Raw genomic sequence first — 23,960 nt, forward strand, 5'->3', positions numbered from 1 at the left:
TCCCGCTAACCCAGTCTCTCCACCTCAGCCCAGACTTTTTCTTTTTTAATGCATGTTTATGTCTTAGTTTACAGACTTTATTTGTTTTAGAGCAGTTTTAGGTTTACAAAAAATTTAATCGGAAAGTACAGAGTTCCCAAAATATGCGCACACACTACTGTCCTATTGTTTACATCTTGCATTAGTGTGGAACAGTTGTGATGAGGGATGAACCGATACTGATACATTAATTAGCATCCATAGTTTACATTAGGGTTCACCCTTGGTGTTGTACATTGTATGGTTTTTGACAAATGTATACTGACATGTGTCTGTCATTACAATATATATGATACGGAGTCGTTTCGCTGTCCTAAAATTCCCCTGTGCTCCGCCTATTCATTCCTCCCTCCCTCCCTTCCTCCCTTTCCTTAAGGCCTCACCCAACCCCTGGCAACCACTGATCTTTCACTGACTCCATTGTTTTTCCTTTTCCAGAGTGTTGCATGGTTGGAATCACACAGTATGTGGCCTTTTTAGACTGATTTCTTTGACTAAGTGATATGCATTTAAGGTTCTCACATGTCTCTTTCTGGCATGATAGCTCATTTCTTTTATTGCTGAATAATAATATTCCATTGTATGGCAGTTCTGCAGTTTCTTTACCTATTTAAGGATATCTTGGTTGCTTCCAGTTCTTCGGTAATGATGATCACGGATAAAGCCCATAAACATCTGCATGCCAGTTTTTGCGTGGACACAAATGTTAACTCATTCGGGTAAACACGAAGGAAGACGATTTCTGGTTCATATGGTAAGAATATGTTCCATTTCATAAGAAACAACCAAGTCGTCTTCCCGAGTGGCTGCGCCCATTTGCGTTCCCATCAGCAATGAGTGGCAGTCTCTGTTGCTGTACATCCTTGCCAGCATTTGGTATTATCAGTTTTTTGGGATTTTAGCCCTTTTAATAAGTTTGTAGCAGTATCCTATTGTTGTTTTACAGCCCAGACATTTTGGGAAAAGGCAGTTTGAATCATCCATGCCTCCCCGAGTATGCTGTGCTCCCACTGCACCAAGAATAAGATCACTATTCCTTTGACACTCTGCATCTTCTCTCCTCACTAGGTCACATCATCGCCCATCATCTCCCCCACTCCCTACCAGCCCCATTTCAGTTCCTAGAACAGTGGGGGCCCTTTCTTGCATCGGGGCCTTGCACAGGCTGTTCCTTCTGTTTAGAGCACATAGCCAGCCCTCTGCACCTGCCCCCTTATCCTTCAGTGTTCTGCTCAGATCCACCTCCTTGGGGACCCCTTCCTCTTCTCTCTCATTCCACTCAATTTAATGCCTTCGTGGCACATATTTCAAACTGGAATTACAGATTGATTTGCTGGATTACTTCTTTAATAAGAGTTTGTGAGTGCCATGGGGGCAGGGACCATGTCTGCTCATTCACCACCATATCCCCGTGGCTTGTAGGGCACTTGGTGTCAAGGAGTTACTCCATATTTTTTTACCGATCAGAGAGCAAACGGCTGGGCCAACATAGCTAGGCAGGAGAGGGAAGGGACACTGTTTACTAAGCCTCGGTTCGATACCATCTGTAGTCTGTAGGCACATTCGTGTTCATTGTCCTCTCGGTTTTTAGCAGAGAAGATCGTCTGGTTGACAGGTAAGGAAACTGAGGCAGAAGGAGCTTAGCCTAGGGAACATTCAGGTTCCTATAGGGGCCAAGCAGCTAGCATAAATAAGTGACCGGGCTGAATGACAGCCAGACAAAACAATCAGGAGTCCAGGCTCCATGAGAGTGGGCATTTAAACCCTGGCTGTCTGGTTTGGGAGACTCCAGGGAGTGGCGAGGGCTGTGACAAACTTCAACACGTCCTCCATCTAAAGACAGAAGCTGGGATGCCTGGGTGGCTCAGTCAGCGAAGCGTCTGCCTTCGGCTCCGGTCATGGTCTCAGGGTCCTGGGATCAAGCCCCACATCGGGCTCCCTGCTCAGTGGGGAGCCTGCTTCTCCCTCTCCCTCTGCTGCTCCCCCTGCTTGTGGTTTCTCTCTCTTGCTGTCAAATAAATAAAAATCTGGAAGGAAGGAAGGAAGGAAGGAAGGACGGAAGGAAGGAAGGAAGGAAGGAAGGAAGGAAGGAAGGAAGGAAGGAAGGAAGGAAGGAAGGGGCGGGCTACATTGTGGCCCCAGTAATTTCAGAACTTCTGGACCTAAAAAAATAAAAAAAGGTGAAAACTCAGATTTTTAAAGAGATGCTTCCCATTTGTTACATATAAGTCACAATGAAGAAACTGTTTTTGTTAAATGCTGCCGTGCTGCTGCTGTGTGAGGCCCATGGAACTATGGTCCACTGGACACTGGTTCGAGCTCTGGCTTCGGGCTGAAGCAGAAAAGCAGGAGAGGCCATCTGGGAATCCTGATCTGTCCCGCGCCGTCAGACCTGCTGAAAGGCTGTCTCCTGCCCAGGAACTGATGAAAAGATAATGCGTGCTCAGAGCCCTGGACTCAGACAAAAGATGTGGCCCAAAGGAGAGATATCAGGGCTTCGTGGTACACTAGAGCTGTCGAGTGCTGTTATCGTCCTTGGTCCTTTGCTTTCAACATCCCTCGCCCAAGCCCTTATGGGCCTGGGGACCCCAGAACTTGGCTTTGGAAGAGTCAGGCCCACAGAGCCAAACCTAGACGTCCCCTTGCTTATTGACAAGGTGCATCGACTGCTCCCCTGTCCTGGTGGAGAAGTCTAGGTCATCAGAGTGTCTGGGTCATTCATTTACTCATTCATTCATTCCTTCACAAATGTCTGGGGATGCCCATGAGGCACTGGGCCGTATTTTCTGTGCTGGGGAAACAGTGAGTGAGCAAAGTCTCTGTTCTCACAGAGCTTGCCTTCAGGGAATGACTGGAGTGCCGGAGCCATTCTGGTCTGGGAAGGCCTCTCGGAGGAGGTGACATCTGAGCAGAGACCTGTAGGAAGTGAGGGAGTGAGCTGAGGCAAAGATCTGGGAGAAGAGATTCCAAGCGGAGGGAGAGCCAGTGCCAAGGCCCCAGACCACTGGGGTGGAGCAGCTTGGGGTGTCTGAAGAACAGTGAAGGAGCCATTGATCAAAGGGTGTGAGGGAGGAGGGGAGCGGAAGGAGATCACTCCCCTTACTGAGTTTGCTGGATGCTGGCCACCTGCCCAAGCACTTGGCTTGTGCCATATGTCATCTCACTCGATTCCCCACCTAGTGACATAGGCGTCGTTATACTCACTTCTCCAGAGGAGGGACATGAGGCACAGAGAGGCGAAGTCATGCGCCCCAAGTTAGCACCCATCCTCAGTGGCCAGCACGTGGGATTTCAATCCTACCCACTTGCCTCCTCTTCGTCATCCACACGTTCGAGGCATCCTGCCAATGTCTGTGTACCCAGCGCCCAACACAAGTCCTAGCATGTCTGTGTTGCGAACGAACGAAGGTATGGATGATTCCTTCATTCCCTTTCTCTCCTTCCCTTCTGCTCCTGCTCTCCCTCCCAACCCAGCTTTTATTTCCAGTTCTCTACCCAAGAACTTCCAGGTCCACATCTCAAGTGTGACCCTCTTTCAGCACCAAAAGAACCTTCCCGCCTCTGAGCTGCTCTGTCCACGTTGACGGCCAGTTACGCTTGGAACCTGCCTGTTCTTCCCCCCAAAACCACACTGTCCCAGAAAGATCTATTTCTCTCTGTGGCTCCTCATTCTCTCAGGGACCGCTTCCTCTGGCCCCACAGCTCAAGGCTCTAGGTCCGCTGCGGCCAGGCCTCCTGGAGCTATGCCTGTTCGCCCTCCCTGTGGTCTCATGTCCCGGGACACCTGTTCTTCCCTGGCCCAGCAGCAGCCTGCAGCCTGGCTCTTCTTTCAGTTGACAGCCATCACCTCCCCTCAGAGACTCTCACTTGTCCAAAGAACCTTAGTGGCTTCCCACTGCCAGTCTTCGTGGACATTTCAAGGCCTTCTATAGAGCGTGGGCCTGAATATCCTGGATATCCTTGGAAATGACCCTCCTCCCCTCTCCCTGCCTAAATCTTCCATGTTCAGAAGGCACCTCCTCCAGGAAGCCTGCCTCTACTGCTCCAACAGAAACACTCTCTCCTGACTTTGAACTCTATAGCAGGTTGTGTGTTCCTTAGTGTCCACTTCTGTGCCTGGCTGGCCATGACTCAGGGGACAGAACAGGCTCCTGGCTGGACACGAGGACCTGGGTTCAAATCTTAGCTTTCCTTCCTATTGGCTGTGTGATCTCGGGCAAGTAGCTTAACCTCTCGGAGCTCCCATTCCTTCACCCGTAGAGTGAAATAATAAGACTCCCTTGCTGGGTTCATTTCAGGATTCGAGGCAAAGAAAGGCCCCTAGCTCCCTGCTGGCAGAGAGCCAACGAAGGCTGGTAGATAAGTATCCCTCCTCTGCCTCTAGGAGCCTTGAGACCAAGGGAGTTACCTTTCCCTCCCTGACCTCCTGGCCTTCGTGCCCCCCTTCCTTCACCACCAGCAGCCCTTCCTTAATGACCACTTCTGACCCCTTGGAGTGGCTGTTGAGCGATGATCTCTCCTCTGCTGGGCCAGGCTCGGGAGGATGAGTAACACCCTCGTACCTCAAGGAGCTCGCCTGCCGGGGCTTAATTCACTGTGGATCATTGTCGGCCCACAGGGGAGTGGAACTGGGAGCAGGCAGGCCGCGCTGTGGAGCAGAGAAGATGCCGCCACTACCAGCCCGCATGCAAACCCCACCTCTGACACATGCCTCACTTGGGCCTTTGGTGTCTCCTTCCTGGAAGTCACCCCGCGGGTCTCTGGGATCTGGGGACATGCAAGGAATAAAACTCACCTCCCCCATTCCTGATCATCTGCAATTAAGTGCTCATGGAGGAGGGGAGGCTGCTTTGCCCGTTACCCACCCAGACGGAGCCTGCTGGGCGGGTAGAGAACGTGCAGGAAAGGAATTTATGATGGTGGCTGGGAGGTCATTAATCCTTGCTGTCCCCTCTGCCCAGCCGCGAGCGGCCCAGGGATTGGCCTTTGTGTCCCAGACTTAAACCCGGACCACGAGATGCCAGGAGCAAAGAGGGGGCTCTGTATGATTCTTTTCCCTCCTTTTCAGGAGGACCCGTGGGGAGATGGCGCAGGGGAGCTGGGCCACAGAACTGCGAACCATCGGCAACTTTCCAGCCTGTACCTCGCTGCTCTAACCAAGGACCGGCTCCAACAGGCCCTGGAGCCTCCCTCCTCCCCTGAGCACTCAGATCCCTGCCTGAGCTCTGACGGGGAGAGGCACCCGAGTTCCTTCTCGGGAGGGGAGCAGAGGAAGCAGCCCCAGGGGGAGGCGCTGGGGTTGGGCTTCAGACCACACTAGGCCTGCCTAAGCTGGCAAATGATGAATCTTTTTTTTTTTTTTTTTTTTACTTTAATGAGCTCTGAGGCCCCACAGGGTGTTTTCATCCATCGTCCTTCCCTAAATGCGTCTTCCCGGCACCCCCTCCTTCCTGTCTCATTTCTCCAAGGAGCTGAGGGAGTCCTAGAGAAGAGGCCCAGCATGTGGGCTTGGTGTGGTTTCAAATCGTGCTCAGCTACTTACGTACCCGATAGCTTGGGCGTATCACTGAACCTCTCTGGCCTCAGTTTCCATATCTGAGAAATGGGAATCATCACTGCACTCCCCTCACAGGGTTGCTGTTAAAGGGGATAACATACAGATCATAGTCCCGATGGCCCAGAGGAAGACCCGAGGCCAGCGTTCGTATTTAGAGGGTTTATTAGGGGTGAGTTCCAGAAGAAACCAGTAAGAGGGTGAAGGGGAGCAGGACAGGGAAAGAGAGGAAGCCAAGGAAGGCCGCAGCGGCAGGCACGGTGCGCGGGCCTGACCCCGAAGTTGCCCCTTAGAGAGTTTGCCTCAACTTGAGACCGAGAGCTGAGCTTTCGTCTTCCCACACCCTCAGACACTGGCTACGGGCCATCTGAATGCGGCGCGGAGAGAGCTGTGTGCTTCCAGGCACTTCTGGCTCCCCATGGACGGGACAGAGGGCTCCAGGGGCCCAAAGGCAGTCCTGCCACGAGAGTGGTAGGCGCAGGCCTTCTGAGGAAGGAGGGGGCCCTGGCAGGAGCCCCCACAGTGCCGCTCCAGTATGCGAAGCTCCTAGCCAGTGCGTAGTGAGTGTGCAGCACGTGGGGCTAGTCTCGGGGGCTGTTCGTGAAGGTAAGGCGGGAAGCTAAGAGCCACAGAGAGGTTAGGACATTGCCCTGCAGGGGCACAGGGCAGACAGTGTCAGGGCTGGAGAAGGTCAAGTCTTTGTCCGATGTCATAGTTCTTTGGAGTTCGAAGCTGGCATCCTATTTTTCTTTCTTGAAGAGTCTTTCTCGTGCTTTCCCTGGGGGTCTGGACTACTCCCAGGGGCGTGATTCTGCTGGGAAATGCATCTAGCGCCCAGACGTGAGCAGGCCGGCTCCTCTCTTCTCACGGCTGCATCCTACTTCACTGGATGAGTGATGGCACCAAAACGTGCCCACCCCGCTCCTGAGGAGCATTTGGGTGGAGTGGTGGGCAGAATAGTGCTGCTCCCAAGATGGCCGCGGGCTCCTCCCTGGGCCCTGGGAACACAGTGTCCTGCATGGCTCAAGGGACTTTGCAGATGGGATCCAGTTGAAGACCTTGATAGGGGAGATTCTCCTGGGTTATCGGGGTGGGGCCCGTCTAATCACATGGGTCCTTACAAGAGGCAAGGGGGCGTTTGGTGACAGAGGGGGTGGGTCAGAACGATCCAGGCTGAGAAAGAGTGGATACGCCATTGTTGACCTTCAAGAAGGAAAGGGCCAGGAGGCACTCAGGGGAGCCTCTAGACGCTGGAGGAGGCAGAGAAAAGGAGAAAGACCCCATTTCAGAACTGTAAGGTAATAAGTGTCCGTTGCTTTAAGCCGCGAAATTTGTGGCAATTCTGACAGCAGCCATAGGTGACACATGAGACGGTGTGAGTGACAGCTTGGCTCGGCCCTAGCACCCAGTTTCTGGCCCAGACACCAATCCGGGCATTGCTGTGAAGGTGTTTGCTGACGTCTTTGATCTGTTGACTCTGGGTATATAGGAGGGCCTTGATGGCAAAAACGGAGGTTTCCCAGAAAAGAAAGGATTCTCCATCCAGACCACAGCATTGGCTCCTGCCGGAGTTTTCAGCCCACTGGCCTGCCCTACAGATCCCAGGCTTGCCTGCCCTGACAGTAACATCAGCCACTTCCTTCAGAGAAATTTCTTAACATCCATACACGTGGATCTCCTAGTGGTCTGTTTCTCTGGAGAACCTGGGACAACATGTGGCTTTGAACCCTTTGGGCTGTTAGGAACAGTGCCGCTGTGGACACACTAATACGGTTCTGTTCATTTTACCTCCCAGGGGAGCTGGGGGCAGAGCCGCGGTGCCTCGGACCCCACTCTCCGGCTCTCTGTCCTGTCCCCTCTCCGTGCAGGCTGCCTCCCTTGTCTCCTGCCAGGGGAGACCACTTCCCAGCTGCTGTCTGGGATCAGGCCAAATACATGACCCCGCGTCGGCCTATTTCCCTCTTGTGAGTTCCTCTCTCAGGCTCTTCTTTCCCTTGTCCAGGGTGTCCGGCTCATCTTTTTCCCTCCCTTGTGGCCTCCTGTGTGTCATCGTGTCTCTGTCTCCCCCTACACGTCTTCTCTTGGATCCAAATCCCTCTACCGTTCTTCCCTCTCATCTAGCCCGCTCCTGCCTCTCCCTGCCTCCCTCTCTCCCCACTCCCTGAGGTCTTTCTGCTCCAAGGGTCCCTTTCTGCCACCCCCAGCCTGCCTTCTCTTCGGTCCCACTAAAGTTGTCTGCTGGCACCCCGCATGGAACTGAGCATGCGGGGGAGAGGGTGACAGGGTGATGGGGGGCCAGACACTCAGGAGCTGTGGAGGGGCCTGAGGGACCTTCACCAGCAGGGGCAGCCAGAGGCCAGGGCCAGTGACCTTCTAGAGAGGCCAAGGTGGGTGTGATTTGTTTATTCCCCTTCGGTCTGGATGGTTCTCCTGGGCCTGGAGCTGAGTCCTGTCCTCCCAAGCACGCTCCCTGTCCTGTGTGCATGCCCCTGGGTGCCACACTCGGCGTGGGTGGCCGTCCTTGTCCCGTCGCAGAGCTGGGACTGGAGCACACAGCCAGGACCTCCCCGGAGTGCATGGCTACCTCAGAAGTGAGTGTAATCCCAGGTCGACAGGGTTTACTCTACAGGGAACAAAGATACTGCTTTGGCCACGTCCTCCATGGGAAGCAAACGCCCCTTCCACAGCCACGGAACCTTGAGCAAGGTTACTCAGACCACCCGTGGCTCAGTCCACCCATCTGTGAAGTGGGGCTGATCGTGATTCGAACTCAGCGCTGAGCAGTTAAGGGGACTGCCTGGAGAGGGCGTCCTGCCCTGAGGGCTCCACCAGTGGGATGGGGAGGGGCAGCCTTGAGCGTCCTTGCCCAGGTTCAGCTGGGGAGGTGCCTCTATTTTTGGTGGGAGGAAGCTGATAGAATGATAGCCTGATGTCCTGAGACATCAAAAGACAGGAACATTTGCCCTGTGCTTTGGAAGGAATAAAGCCCTTTTTCTAGGCGCTCTCCCTTAATGCTCAGAACAGCCCCCCGGGGTGAGGGAATTAGTCTCCTTTGCAGAGGAGGCAACTGGAGTTCAAAGGAGCGAAATAATGTGTGCGCCCGAGGGCACCCAGCCCGGAGAGGGGAGAGAGGGGATGGAGCGGATTCCAGTCCAGGCCGGCTGGCTGCCGAGGCACGTCTCACTCTGCAGCCGCCTCCCGGAGGGGCAGGCACAGACGGCAAGCTCAGGCTCTGGCTCCTTGTGGACACCAGCGCAGATGCGTGCCCCCAGACAGTGCTCAGAGCCTCGGCATCCGTTATCCTGCTTGATCATGACACGGCTCGTAGATCAGGCAGGAGATCTTAGCCCCACTTCGCAGACAAGGAAAGCACAGCCTGGAGAGATGGAGTCACATGCCAGCATGTGGCACAGAGCCCGCTGTCTCTCAGCCCAGGCCTCCTGGGTACCGGTATGTGACGGTGGCCACCTCTCTTCACTGCTCTGAGCTTCAGTTTCCCTCCTACTTCTGTCTCCGAGGGTTATAAGTGAGAATTAAATGGTACAAGATTGCAGGGAGCCTGGAATCCCCCACGGTACCTGATGAGCCCTTGGTACCCGAGTGTTCTTGTTCCTTCGGGGAAACTGACATGAGTCCCCCGAGGGCAGCAGGAGCTCTGGAGCACTGACTGGGAGGATTAAAACATGCACAAAAATTTATCGAGCCTCTGCTATGTAGAGGCCAGAGGGTTTAACGGTCACAGAAGCAGCGGCTGCCTGCATGGAGCTTATAAGGGAGCCATGAATTCATCAAATGACTACATGTTGTCTCAGTGAGAAGGTGGGGAAAAACACAGCAATGGAGAGAGTCTGCTTCCTCTGGTCAGGGAGGGCAACTAAGGAGGAGCGCCCTTGAGCAGGTGCCGTAAAGCAGGCAAAGGCCGGCTGTGCAGAGCTGGGGAGAGGAGGATTCTGGGCTGAGAGGGCAATGTGTGCAAAGGCCCTGGGGCAGGAATGGGTTCGAGGGTTCAAGGATGGAAGGAGGAGGACTTGCTCAGGGGTTTGGAATTTGTTCGAACCCTAATGTGAAGCCATAGGTAAGGTTTTAAGCGGGGAGAGACTTAATGTGAGTTTGATGTTAAGAAGTAAGCAGTTCCTAGGTTCATGAACAGTGATAACTGGAACGATCTCTTAATATGATCTGGCCTCCCCTTTTATTGTGAAGTGGGGAATGTGAACCCCAGAGGTGGGAAGCAGGTGGCCAGTGTCATAGCACATCAGGGCAAAGGCAGCCTGGAACCCAGGATCTTAGACTTCAGCTTCCATGCTCCTTCCTTTGAGGGGCTGGCAGAAGCCCCAGGCTCGGCACTGCCCCTGTCTCCTTCAAGGATGAGCCCTGTAGGGCTCTGGCCAGATAGCCTCAGGGACCACCCCAGCACCCTCCCAGGTCAAACCCCGGGCTATCCCTTTCCCGTGATGACTTCTGCTCCGTGGCCACTGTCTTAGATCCCTTCCTGCCACAGAAACACAGGAGGGCCAAGCTTGGTTTCTAAGCCACACCCTCGCCAGAGTGACTGCAATTCTGCCTGATTTGCAAAGATCCATCTGCTAGCAGTTCTGGGAATGCAGTTAGCATTTTTGCTCTGTGATGCATAGAGCATTTTCTGTGCATGACCACGTTTCTCTACTTGGAGGGGAGTCCAGGCAGCACGACCCTTTTATTTTCAGATGGGGTGATGAGGCCAGGAGTGACTGACTGAGTCATACCGAGAGGGAGAGGCAGCAAGAGAAGGGGCCCCTCCAGGCAAGCCAGATGACAGGGAAGGGAAGAGGGAGAACAGAAGAGCACAGAATCCCCGAGTTCCAGCACTGGAACCTTAGAATGGTTCTCCAGGCTCTGAGAATCCTAAATGGGCTGGTAGATCTGAGAGATGGTTCGATCCAATTTGTCTTCTACTCTCGTAATGTCTTAAAAATCCTCTTTTGACATTAAGTATATATATACCGTGTCATATATAGACAGTGATAGCCTTAATACGCTGAGTGACCACCGTCTAAATTCATTTATTGGGCCTTTCTTCCATGGGTGGGCATTGAGCTGCTTGCCCCTTGGGGGCTGATGAATAAGGCTGCGACACACATTCAAGTCCATGTCTTTTTGTGGGCACGTGCAGGCATTTCTCCGGGTGCAGGACAGAGTGGCATGCTGAATTGTCACAGGGCGCGCACACAGTTAGCTTTTATAGATGCTGCCAAGTAGAATGATTGTGCCATTTGACAGTCCTGCCAGCAGTCGTGGAAACTTCTAATTGTTCCACTTCCTCCCCCCACTTGGTACCATCCATCCGTTTGGTTTTAGGCAACTGGTGGCTCTCTAGTGACATTTTAGTGCGGTTTTTATTTGGTTTCCCTGGTGAGTAATTATGGGGTCACCTTTTCATATGCTTATTATCTATTTGGTTATCTTCGGCCTGGAAGCTCTCTTGCCCAACTTTCAACTGGGTTGTTTTATTGTTTTCTTATTGATTTGTACGAGTTCTTTATATATTCTGGATACGAGTGCTTTGTTACACATTTGTAGTGCAAATACTTCTCCCAGTCTATGGTTTGCTTTTTCATTCTCTCTCTTTTTTTTATTTAAAGATTTATTGTGGGATGCCTGCGTGGCTCGGTTGAGTGTCTGCCTTTGGCTCAGGTCGTGGTCTCAGAGTCCTGGGATCAAGCCCCACATTGGGCCCCCTGCTCAGTGGGGAGCCTGTTTCCCCCTCTCCCTCTGCCCCTCCGCCTGCTTGTGCTCTGTTGCTCTCTGTCTCCCTCAAATAAATAAGTAAAATCTTTAAAAATCAAAACAAAACAAAAATAAAGATTTTATTTATTTGAGAGCGAGAGCACAAGTAGGAGGAGGGGCAGAGGGAGAGGAGAAGCAGACTCCCACCCCCCAAAATCATGACCTGAGCCGAAACCGAGTCAGACGCTTAACCGACTGAGCCACCCAGGTGTCCCCTCTCCCACTCTCTGAATGGTGCCCGAGGATAGTTTAAGAAGGAAGAGAATGAATGTTTATGAGACCTTCCTTGTGCCCAACCTGGTTCTCCACACATCCGACTATCTCACCTTCCCTAATGCTCATCGCCCCCCAGCGAGGTGGGTGTCACCACCTTCTACCTCTCTGTGACCCCACACCTGACAGTCAGAGGTTTAAAGAACTGGCCCAGGATCTCAGGGTTGGCAAATGGCTGGACTGGATTTCTCGGGTCCCAAACCGCCCTCCTTCTGCTCTGGGTGTCAGTGAGAGAAGAGATTCCCACCCTTCCCTCCCCCATCGGGGTCACCGTCTGCAGCCAAGCAGAGAGGCGAGATCTGGGAAGTCCGCGTCTCCTTGCCTTCCCCTGTGTGGGGACTTCCTAATTTGGCCACCTTGTTTTGTTTGAAGTGAATTTCTTGGCATCTTTAACAATTCATGTTCCATTGCACGTTCAAAAGAGCTTCCAGAGCATACTGAAAAGGTTGGCACTATCTGGTTGTTTGGAATTATTCTTCATGCTAATACCTTAAATGTCTATAATTCCCTTAGTTGATAAAGTGCTTCCATGATGGTCGTCTCACTGCATATTCATTAGTTGAAGCCAGCGAGGTAAGCAGGGCACCAGTTATGAGACAGATCATGTTTAATTGAATTTTGCTGAAGACTGACTCTGTACCGGGCAGGCGGACGTGGTTGAATGAGTCGCGTGCTTGGGCATTCACAGTCTAGTGAGTAAGGTGCACATCTTGGGTCAGTGTCAGGGCAGGGGGGCTGGAATAGAGGCTCATTCATGAGTAGGTGAGTTTTTAATGACATGCCGGGCACTGTGCCCAGTGGACATTGCAGAGAACAAGCCAGACACCGTCCCTGCCCTTGGAGAGCTTGCAGAGATAAGGAAAATGCGGTGGGAGCACAGCACAATAGTGGCCACCTTGTCCTGGGAGAGCTGGAGGCTTCAAATAGGAGACAACATGTGAACTGGGTCATGAAGGATGAATAGGAGTTCATCAGGCAGAATGTGGCATTTCAAACCAAGAGGACTGCATGGACAGAAGCCTGAGTCTGGGACTGACCCACAGTCGCCTGGCCAGGAAATGGATGAGCCCCTGCCTGAACCCAGGTCTTTTGCTTCTCAACCCTGTGTTCTTTCTGCTCACCATGCTGTCTCCCTTGACCCATGCCACAGCACACAGTCCACACAGAAGTGAGTGAGTAAACACAGCCAGTAAGTGTTTCTGCCCCACAGGCTGAGCCGTCACCAGTGCCAAAGCCAGGGACAGTTTGCCAAGGCAATAGTGGCTGTTCCTAGTGTGTCTCCCCTCAAAACACCGGCTTGGGACACTTGCGTGGCTCAGTCGGTGAAGCATCTGACTTCGGCTCAGGTCATGATCCCAGAATCCTGGGATAGAGCCCTGAGTTGGGCTCCCTGCTCAGTGGGGAGTCTGCTTCTCCCTCTCCCTCGCCCTCTGTGCCTCCCCTGCTTGTGCTCTCTCTGTCTCTCTCTCAAATAAATAAATAAATAAAATCTTTAAAAATAAATAAATAAATGAAACACAGGCTTGCTAAGAGAAGTAAAGCATCAGCTTGGGGATTCTGTGACTCTCCCAGAGCTCCTCCTGACCTTCCTGGGCCTCAGTCATTGCATCTGTAATTTGGGAATAACACTCACAGTCATTGCACATCAGCCAGCACCGTGCTGAGTACTTTGCACGCGATATCCCCCCTCAACTACACAACTGCCCTGTGAGGCTCTTGCTGTCCCCATTTACGAATGATGAAACTGAGGTTCTGAGGGATGATCTGACCTGGCCAGCATTTCCTGTCCAGCAAAGCCAGGCAGTGGCAGAATCCAAATCCCTCCGAGCTTCGTGCGACTCCAGCATTCCGGCTCAAAGCTGACGGGTCCCGTGTTCACACCTCTGTCCCCATGCCCAGCATGCATCCCGGGGGTCCGATGAGGGTCTGTCTAATGCATGTGATTGTCCCTGCCACCTGGGATTTGGGGTAGGTCTGTGATTTGATGGGGGAGCGTGAGGCAGGGGCCTGTCTCCCGAGATGCTGGAATTTCTCACTGTTCTGGACCCTCAGAACCTGATGGTAGAAGCACCTTGAGGAGCAAAACACCAGGTGCAGTCAGGGCTTGGCTGGTCCACGGAGCCGCAGACATTGGACAGAAACAGCAGCTCTGGGTGTGTGTGTGTGTGTGTGTGTGTGTGTGTGTGTGTGTCTGGGGCCCACCCGGCCAAGAGGAAGTGGAGTCGCATTTATCCTAAACTGTGAACCCAGACAGGCTTCCTGCCAGGCGGGAACACAGGTAGGAAAGTGCCCGCTCGTCAGGGGCGTTTGTCTGTCTCTCCCCTTCCATTCCACTGCCATTCGGGGAGGTCCCCTGGGAGCAGGGTCTGTGCCAGCTAATCAGAGGTGAATCAGCAGGTCCCGGCCCCTCAGGAGTGAACCCAGTCCATTAACAACTGCCATTTATTGAGTGCTTACTGCATGCCAAGTGCAGCGCTCTGAACTCAGCAGGCATGAATATTGTTGAACCCTGACAAGGACCCTGCGAATGTGGTTATTCCCTGAGGCCGGTGGGGTGGTGGGGGGAAGGAAAGGCCTGTGCAGTACCAAGTCTAGCAGGAGGCCGAAGGGGGAGCTGGCCGTGGGAGGGACACAGGGCTGTGGGGCTCCAAGGTGGAGAGGACCCCAAGGAGACTGGGAAGGGCTACAGGTGCAGGAGTGGCCTTTAATCAAGGCCATGGAAAAGTGGGTGGGATTTTGACAGCAAAAACAGGAGGGAGGACCTTCCCCGTGGAGGCCACAGCAGAAGCAAAGGCCCAGAGGCAGGAAAGTGCATGGCAGGTAACTGGAAGATGGCAGCCAAGGGCACAGGTCCTGCAGCCACAGAGACCCAAGTGCGAAGCTGGAATCCTGCTTCTGGGTTCGTGACCTTTAGTGAGTTACGTCATCTCTTCCCTCACTCTTCCTTTCTCTGCTCTTAATTGAGGCGAAATTCACATCATGTAAAGTGGGCCGAAGGGAACGCCTCAGTGGTACTTAGTATGTTCACAGTGCTGTGCAGCCGCCCTTTCTGTCTAGTTCCAGAACATTGTCATCAACCCCCAAGTACGCGCCGTACCCATCAAGACCCGTCCTTCCAGCCCTTGGTTGCCGCTGATTTGCTTTCTGTCTCTATTGGTTTACCTAGTCTCGATATTTCATACAGATGGAATCATCTAGTATTTGCCCTTTTGCGTCTGGCTGCTTTCACCCAGCATCGTGTTTCGAAGATTCCTCCATGTTATAATAATAAGTATCGATGCTGGACTTCATTCCTTTTTTCTGGCTGAATAGTGTTCTCCTGTCTGGATAGATCCCATTTATCTGTGGATCCATTTCTCTGTTGTTGGACACGTGGGCTTTTCCCACCTTCTGGTGGCTGTGAACTTGTGTGACAGGTCCGGTCAGCCCCTGTCTTCACTCTTCGGGGCGTGCACCTAGAGCTGGGACTGCGGGGTCACGGAGTCATGCCCTGTGGAACTTGCTGAGGCTACATCACCTCTTTGAAACTCAGTTTCTACATCGGCGGAGTGGGCGTGACAATGGTGCTACCGGATGCAGGGTGGGTGGGAAAGGATTTGAGAGTTATATGGCGCACGAAGCCCAGGGTAGCGAGGGCTCAAGATACAGGAGGCAGAGGCCGTGTTAAGGAAGACGGACGGCTGTGGGAAGGAAGGCTGAGGGGCCAGGGGTCACCTGTGCCTGGCAGGGTGCAGCTCTTGCCCTGAGCTTTGGGCTCTTTGAGGTGTTTGGCCCTTCCCCACCAAGAATGAGGCAGAGCGAGCAGGTGGCTGGTGCCCCAGGAACCAGATGCCTTTCCCGGCTCCCCTGGCCCCACTGGCCCCCTGTCTCCCTCAGCGAAGCCCCCAGTGACCACCTATGCGGTGTTCCCCACTTACTGCTTATCCCTCTTTCCCTGCCTCCTTCCCGAGCCTGCCGTGGGGCTGCTCAGGCTTGGCAGGAAGCAGGGGCTCAGGAACCAAATTAACAGGTAAAATTTCCCATTCCCTGCATGTTACCTGCCTGGCTGAGCTGCAAAGTCTGAGACATAACGGGAGGCAGAGGCCGTGTTAAGGAAGACGGACGGCTGTGGGAAGGAAGGCTGAGGGGCCAGGGGTCACCTGTGCCTGGCAGGGTGCAGCTCTTGCCCTGAGCTTTGGGCTCTTTGAGGTGTTTGGCCCTTCCCCACCAAGAATGAGGCAGAGCGAGCAGGTGGCTGGTGCCCCAGGAACCAGATGCCTTTCCCGGCTCCCCTGGCCCCACTGGCCCCCTGTCTCCCTCAGCGAAGCCCCCAGTGACCACCTATGCGGTGTTCCCCACTTACTGCTTATCCCTCTTTCCCTGCCTCCTTCCCGAGCCTGCCGTGGGGCTGCTTAGGCTTGGCAGGAAGCAGGGGCTCAGGAACCAAATTAACAGGTAAAATTTCCCATTCCCTGCATGTTACCTGCCTGGCTGAGCTGCAAAGTCTGAGACATAACGGGACTTGGGGGTGGTGGGTGCGGGACGAGCCATCATTAATGAGAATCATTTGAGAGGGAGACAGCCCCAGGCTAGGGATGTGGGAAGGGGCCCGCGTGACAGCAGGGAGGCAGTCCCCAGTGATTCCCACTTCTGCCTTCTTTCAGAACTCCCTCCCCCAGTCTGCGGTCCCCTGAACCACGTGGCCCAGGAGTCACACGAGGTAGCAGAGGGGGACAGTGAGCTTGGCCCAGGGGTGACCCTAACCACTGGACCTTCCCACCCCTTGTCTCTGCGGTGGTGTTCAGGTGCTCTTTGTTGGTGGGAGGCTAGTGCTGGGGCCAGGGGTCGGGCAGAACTGAGTTCCAATCCAAGTGCCGCCGCGTATGAGTTGCGAGTGACCTTGGGCAAAGTATCAGCTTCCTCATCTATAAAGTGGGAGATAACAAGCCCTCCCAGCTGGGTTGTGGCTCATATTCGATGAGATCAGGAGGGAAGGTGGGTCGCACAGCGCGTGGTAAACTCTTGATGCTGATGGCCATGGGGGTGGGGGAGGTCATGGTCGAAGGGATCTTGTCATGGTCACTCAGTGTCTCAGATTTGACTCCCGCTGCGCATTGGGTCTCATGACGGCAGGAGCCGTGTCTGTCTCCTTGAGGCGCTCCCCTTGTCTGGGGGCGGCTCCCTAGAACTGTGACTGTGCTTGTGCAAGTGAGTCAGTGCGGGGGCTTCCTGGGAGAGGCCTGCGTCAGATGCTGTGTGGACAGCAGCTCCGCGCCCGGTGGGCCCAGCACCTGTGCAGTGGGTGGGGTCAGGCTTCCTGCTCTCACTGCGTGGACACCTTCCCGGGGTGGGGTCTCTCCCGCTGGCCTGGCCCAAATGAGCTCCTTCCCTCGTACAGGCCCGTGTAGACGAACTGATCCCTGGTAACCCCTATCCCCAGGGCCGAGAGAGGAAAAGGCCAATGTTCTCAGCTCCCTTCCTCCAGNCTAGAACTGTGACTGTGCTTGTGCAAGTGAGTCAGTGCGGGGGCTTCCTGGGAGAGGCCTGCGTCAGATGCTGTGTGGACAGCAGCTCCGCGCACGGTGGGCCCAGCACCTGTGCAGTGGGTGGGGTCAGGCTTCCTGCTCTCACTGCGTGGACACCTTCCCGGGGTGGGGTCTCTCCCGCTGGCCTGGCCCAAATGAGCTCCTTCCCTCGTACAGGCCCGTGTAGACGAACTGATCCCTGGTAACCCCTATCCCCAGGGCCGAGAGAGGAAAAGGCCAATGTTCTCAGCTCCCTTCCTCCAGGAATGAGAAACACAGTCAAAGCCTTCAGCCTTGGGGTCAGTCAAGGCCTGGGATTTCCCCAGAGGTATGTGTCTCCAAATGAATGATTTATTCCCACTGTTATTTCACAAGTGATATATGAATACGTTCTGCTGGTGAGAAATGACACATTGCAGGGGAGGTTAGAAGCCCTAATAATGCCAGGCTGCTTTCCCTGTGGCTCCAAGGAATGACCACTGTGTGTCTAGAAAACTAAGGTCAACTCCCAAGCCATGTCTGTGTGTGGCTTTGCGGGGGGGGGGGGGGGGAAAAGTCCCCCTTCAGGGCTGGGGCTGCCAGAGGCCTGGGAAGGCTCACACCATCCCGCTGAGGACCAGGATGAAGTTCAGCCGCTTCCCAGGGTCCCTGTTGACGGGAGGATGGCACAGAGGGCCGAGGAAGCCGCCTGGCTGGGGTTTTCCCAGGATGTGGTTGGAGCTATAACTGTAATACTAATAATAGCTTCCATTTATCAAGGCTCGCTTGGCCCCAGACGCTGCACTGGACAATCTCCTTGTGTCTTCTCATTTTGCTCTGGGAACGAGAAGTGCCATTGTCCCCACTTTACAGACGAAGAAACTGAGGCTCAGACATGTTCACGTAAGGCGTCGAGGTCACATAGTGAGTGATGTTGGAAATCAGCCTCGCCCACCATTGAGGGAGGCAAGGAGCCGGAGTGCATGCGTGTATGCCCGGGTGTGAGTGAAGAGCCAGATCGCAGCGGGGAGAGAGGACATGGGACGCCCATGGGGAGTGGAAGGAAGGTCCTCTTCCCCGTTGCCTTCATCATGTGCAGCCTGAGTGCCTCCAAGCAGAGGAGTGGCCGCCCCCGGGTCGCCTCCCAGGGAAAACAGAGACATCCTGGCTGTGCCTGCCCCTCCCTCCATCTACCTGGAGCGGGNTGCACTGGACAATCTCCTTGTGTCTTCTCATTTCGCTCTGGGAACGAGAAGTGCCATTGTCCCCACTTTACAGACGAAGAAACTGAGGCTCAGACATGTTCACGTAAGGCGTCGAGGTCACATAGTGAGTGATGTTGGAAATCAGCCTCGCCCACCATTGAGGGAGGCAAGGAGCCGGAGTGCATGTGTGTATGCCCGGGTGTGAGTGAAGAGCCAGATCGCAGCCGGGAGAGAGGACATGGGACGCCCATGGGGAGTGGAAGGAAGGTCCTCTTCCCCGTTGCCTTCATCATGTGCAGCCTGAGTGCCTCCAAGCAGAGGAGTGGCCGCCCCCGGGTCGCCTCCCAGGGAAAACAGAGACATCCTGGCTGTGCCTGCCCCTCCCTCCATCTACCTGGAGCGGGCATGCTTCCTGTTTCCTGGGGTACGCTTCCTGTTTCCTGTCTGGGCTCGTCCGGCACCCGCTGCCACCCGGAACTTGCCTGTGGCCTTGCCTTGTGGCTGAGCAGGGAGCTTTATGCAAATGCCAGGCTGGAGAAACAGATGATCCCAAGCTCCCTGGAAGCCTTTTCATCAGCTTCCCGGGAAGGAGTTTCAGACCCCCAAGAGCAGGGCTTGAACTTGAGACAAAGGAGGAAAACTCAGGACTTGGATGGTCCCCATGGTCCCCTCCAAGAGTTTCTATTGGCTGCCCATTGGCCCAGGCTTCTGTCCCAGCCTCCCCACCTCCTCTGTCCTTTCCCGCCTGTGCCAAGCAGAGCCTGTTTGCTGTGCCCTGCACCTGTCACGCTAAGGCCCCTGTGCCAATGCCTCGGCCGTGCCCAGGGTTTGGCATGCCTTTCCTTCTCTGCGACTTGTGGAACGGAGCCTACCCCCCCCCAGGTGCTCCCTCCTCCTGTCTTCCCCAGCGCAGCTGCCCGTTCATCTAGCACCCAGGTGTGACAGGCAATTGAGGCTCTGAGGAGATAGCAGGGAGGGGTTCAGAACTTTCCCAGCCCCTGCCCTCTCCCAGCGGTTGGTAAGCTGTGTCGGGCTCACCGCGGAGACAGCGCCAGGCTCCCTCTGCCTTCCCCGGTGCCTGACGCAGTGACTTGTACAGGAGGCATTCAAGGAGAGTTGGCCGAGGGACTGAGCAGATGAATGAATGACACACGACTATCACTTTATTGCCTTGCATTGGGATGTTTCTGCAGCGTCTTCTCCACCTGCTGACCTAGTACCCTTTGCCATGTTCTGCTTGGGGCGTGGCGTTTCTATATTCCCAGGGTCTCTTATTCTTCTTAATAACAAAAGAGCTCACATTGGTCTGGCTCTTTCCATATGCCAGGCACTGATCAAAGCGTGCATGACATGCTCACAGCAAGCTCTCAGAGGGAGAAACGAAAGCCCCATGTGATGAGGAAGAACTGAGGTGTCAGAGATGTTAAGGCATGAGCCCAAAGTCACACAGCTTGGTCAGAGGTGGAGGCGGGACTGTGTCACCTGTGGTCTGACTCCAGAGCCCGACATCTTACATTTATTGAGTGATCAGAATGCATGGCCCACACTATTGGATATTTTGGTAACTGAAAGAGTCGATGCACGCTCAGAAGTAGGTACCTCAGCCCCGCTGTGCTGCCGTGAGCGTGCCATGCCCACGCGCCCACACACGTCTCCTGGTCCTTTCTCCAGTGTGCACCATCCCTGATGGCGGCTGGCGCGGTGTCCGTTAGGCTTATCTCTCAAACAGCCCGCACACTGGCCTTGCGTCTGAGCGCCCTTGTATAGTCTCTTTGCTTCGCAGGATGTTTACTGTGCCCTGAAAGATTGACCATTCTTTTTTATTTTTTTTTAAGATTTTAATTACTTATTTGAGAGAGAGAGTGAGAGAGAGAGCATGAGCAGGGGGGATGGGTAGAGAGAGAGGGAGAAGCAGACTCCCCTCTAAGCAGGAAACCCGAGGCGGGACTCAATCCCAGGACCCTGGGATCATGACCTGAGCTGAAGGCAGATGCTTCACCGACTGAGCCACCCAGGCTCCCAGGAGCGACCATTCTTAAATGTAGCTGGGTTTAGGGAGGGTGTTTGTCAAGGAAAGTAGGAGGAAACCAGGATGGTGTGAAGGTGAACAGTAAAGGATAAACCCCAAGTCTGTGGAGACACGCAGGCTTATAAAGTGCCCTGGGACATTCCAGCTTGGTGGACATGGATGCCTCTAAAATCAAGCTAGACATTTATTTACTCTTCATCAAAAACTTAGTTGCTGGTGCTCTGCTAATGCCCTAAGGAATGAGGGAGGAATTTGGGGCATGTGTGATCTTCTGGGGCCTAGAACACCGGAAGGGGGAGGTGGACCTTGCTGCACAGGCAATAGGGAGCTACAGAAGGCTGTTGAGTGAGAGAGTGACCTGGTCTAAGCTCCACTCCTGAAGCTCTGTCTCCCTTCCCAGTGGAAGATAGAATGGGGTGGGGGCAGCAGGGGGACTGGGGAAGGGCTATGGCCGTAGGCCAGAAGAGAAGACAAAGGCTTGGATGAGGGAGGTGAGACCCCTGGAGGTGGCACAGAGTGGGAATGGGACAATGTGAGATGTTTCTCCATAGATGGGACTGAGCTGTCGGGGTAGGGGAGAGAGAAAGAGTGGAATCCGCAAACCTGAACATTTGGGAGACCCAGTGATTGGGAGGATTAATGGAAGGGCCATTTCTGGGTAAATAAGGACAGTCATAGGTATTCCCAAAGCCTTCCTCTGCGTCGGGTGCTATGCTAAGTGCCTTATGCCTGGTATCACATTCAATGCTCAAAAGAAACCCCAAGGTAATTGCTATTATCCTCTCCATGTTACACGTGGGAAAACGGAGGCACAGTTAACGTGACCCGGATCACAGCCGGTAACTGGTTGAGCTAGGATTCAGCCCCAGGCAGTGGCCTACAGAGCCCCCCAGGTCACCCCTGGCCCAGTGGCAGGCCTGCAGGAGGCTGTCTTGAGTTCTGGAAAGGATGTGCGTTTTCAAGCCCCCCCGAGGGTGCGGGGAACAAAGAGAAGAGGACCAGGACGATTAGGGTTCCCATTAAAACAGAGGTGAGCACCGCGGCAGCACCTTGGGAAGAAGCCGGCAGCCTGCCTCTGCTCCCAGTTCTGTGTGGTGGGGAGTTCAGCCCTGGAGATTAATGGGAGGGCAGGGGGAGGCAGAGGAGGGAGGGAAGGAAGGAAGAAAAATTGCTGCCCATTATACCTGTCCTTTGGCAAGGCCGGGTAATTAGCAAACCCTCAGCAATAAAATATTTCGTTTCAGTGTAATTGCAAAGTAATTATGTGGTATGGGTTGTGTATTAATCGTGTTGATTAATAACACTCAGGTAATAATTAAACACCTGCTTCATAATTGCGTGCGGGCCGAAGCTTAACACACACACACGCACGCACACACACATGCACACACGCACACACGCACCCGTGCCCGTGCCACAGGCAAAGCTCCCTGGATCCTGTTGTGCTCATTCACGTGTGTGTGTGTGTGTGTGTGTGTGTGTGTGTGTGTGTGAGAGAGAGAGAGAGAGAGAGAGAGAGAGACAGAGAGGCAGGCTGGGTTAAGAGCCCCCTCCCTTTCCCACCATACAATGAGGTCTTTGTGTCCCACCCTCCCTGGGCCTGGGGCTGTGCCACTCTGCAGCCCCCTCAAGACAGAACCCAAGGCCACCAATNGTTTATGTTCATGGACTGCCATTAGGTAATATGGATTCATCCTGAAGGTTGATTTTTTTCATTAACTTAACTCATTTTACTTATTAGTTCACATTTATAGCTTGGGTTTAATAAGCACACAGCGCAAAAGTCATAAAACAGCCCTCTTCTTTAGCAATATTTTAAAATCAAGACTCTTCTCTGAGTCAGCCCAGGTTTATTTGCTCATAACTTGCTTCTGCTGTGATTTGAGGCCCGGCACCGCCGGCCACAGCCAGTCATTTGACTTTGAGCTCCGGTGTCCTCACAGCGGAAAGGCACCACTAATTAATAAAAGCCATGCATGCTTAAATTTTAGAAAGCAAGCATCCAACCATCACTTACTATGCCCAAAGTGCTTCTCCTATTATCTGGTTGAATCCTACGTCCCTGTGAAGTGGCTTTATGTTTTTCACGTCATAGAGAAGGAAACAGGTTCAGAGTGGTTAAATGACCTGCCTGGGGCCACACAGTTGGCAGAGCTGGGATGCAAGCCCGACAGGTCTAGATGCACCTTTCCTCCCACACCTGTCTCCCTTCCCTCTGGCCTGCCAGTTTCAGGAGCACCCCCCCTCCCCGCCCCTGCCCCACCTCCATGATCCCTTTACCCTCCCACCACCTCTACCAGGTTCTGCCCCTTGAACTTCCATCCTCTCATCATCTGTTTCCAGCTGCTTAGGCTCCTTCCTGCTTTTCATCTACCTGAAGCACACCTCTGCTCTAGGACCTTCAGTGGCTCCCCATTGCCTCTGAGCAAAGTTCATCTTCCTTGGCCTGGCATTCAAAGACCTTACCCAGGCAACCCCTGCCTTTCCTTCCTGTCTCATTTCCCACTCTGCCCCAACAGGCAGCCTCAGCTCATGGTCCTGAACCCAGCCCACACTTGGGTACCATCATGGCTTTGCTCACCCTGGCCCCTTTGCCCACAGCACCCTCCTCTCATCTCCATACATGTAAAGCTGCCCCCTCTTCCAGGAAGCCTTCCCCAGGGCCCACATTGGGAGGAACCTCTCCTTCCTCTGAACTCAGAGCTATGTGATGAGCCCTCCTTAGTCACCTTGAACTCTGAAGACAAGGGCACTGCTTTCTCTTCCCCACAGCTGTGAGCCTCTCTAAAGGTGTAGTCTGTGCCTCACTCATCTCTGGCACCCCTAGGGTCCCAGGTACACAGCAAGGATTCAATTAATGCTCACCAATGAGTCAATCCTCGTGCTGCTTGTGGTCTCCAGGAAACAGACCTCCTTGCGTCTTCTCTGTGACATCTGGGGCCAGCCAGCACAACCTTAGGGAAAGACTCTGCCCAGGTTCCATCACCCGTCAACAGCTCTGCCTCCCTCCCTTCCTGCAAGTTTCCTTCCATCTTCCCAGATTTTTCACACTCCTTCTAGGCCAACCATATTCCTCTTCTCTTCCATCAACATGTCCCTGTCCTGGGCTCCATGTACTCAGCTGCCTGCTGCGTGAATAGCCTTACGATTTCTGGCAAATGAAATCCAGATACTTTGTTGATGGCAAATCCCAGCAAAGGAAACTAGACCCTGGGGGCTGTCGACCACTCTGTATCTGGGCTCAAAATCCTCAGTGTTGCATGTGGGGAAACCGAGGCCCAGGAGAGGGGAACAGGGGACTTACATAAGGGCATTGGCTGGATTCTCAGTCGAGGCTCCCTGGGGACTCTCTACGACTCCCTGGGTTATCTTGGCCACTGGGATTAGAATCACAACCACAGCAGCGGGTGCGGCACTTTAAAGTTTGCATGCACTTTCCCTTAGGTAGGTGGTCACCTCCACAGCTCAGAAGCCTTTCACTGAGGCTCAGAGAGGCAGGCTGCAAGTCCCAATCACATGGCGCGTGGCTCGTGGCGGGGCCAGGGCTGGAAGCCGGCTTCCCTACCTGCTGGTGGCAGCGCCCTGTGTCTGCGGGCTCCATCTGCACATTC

At 54.0% G+C, this 23,960-nt stretch overlaps 1 protein-coding gene across 4 annotated transcripts in view; it reads left to right on the forward strand.

Annotated features, from left to right (window-relative positions):
- The window catches only part of TSPAN18 (tetraspanin 18), a 180,732-nt gene that overhangs the window by 96,213 nt on the left and 60,559 nt on the right, over positions 1-23,960 (forward strand). The window lies entirely within an intron of this gene.

The sequence above is a fragment of the Ailuropoda melanoleuca genome, chromosome 16, assembly GCF_002007445.2.
Source record: "Ailuropoda melanoleuca isolate Jingjing chromosome 16, ASM200744v2, whole genome shotgun sequence".
NCBI lineage: Eukaryota > Metazoa > Chordata > Mammalia > Carnivora > Ursidae > Ailuropoda > Ailuropoda melanoleuca.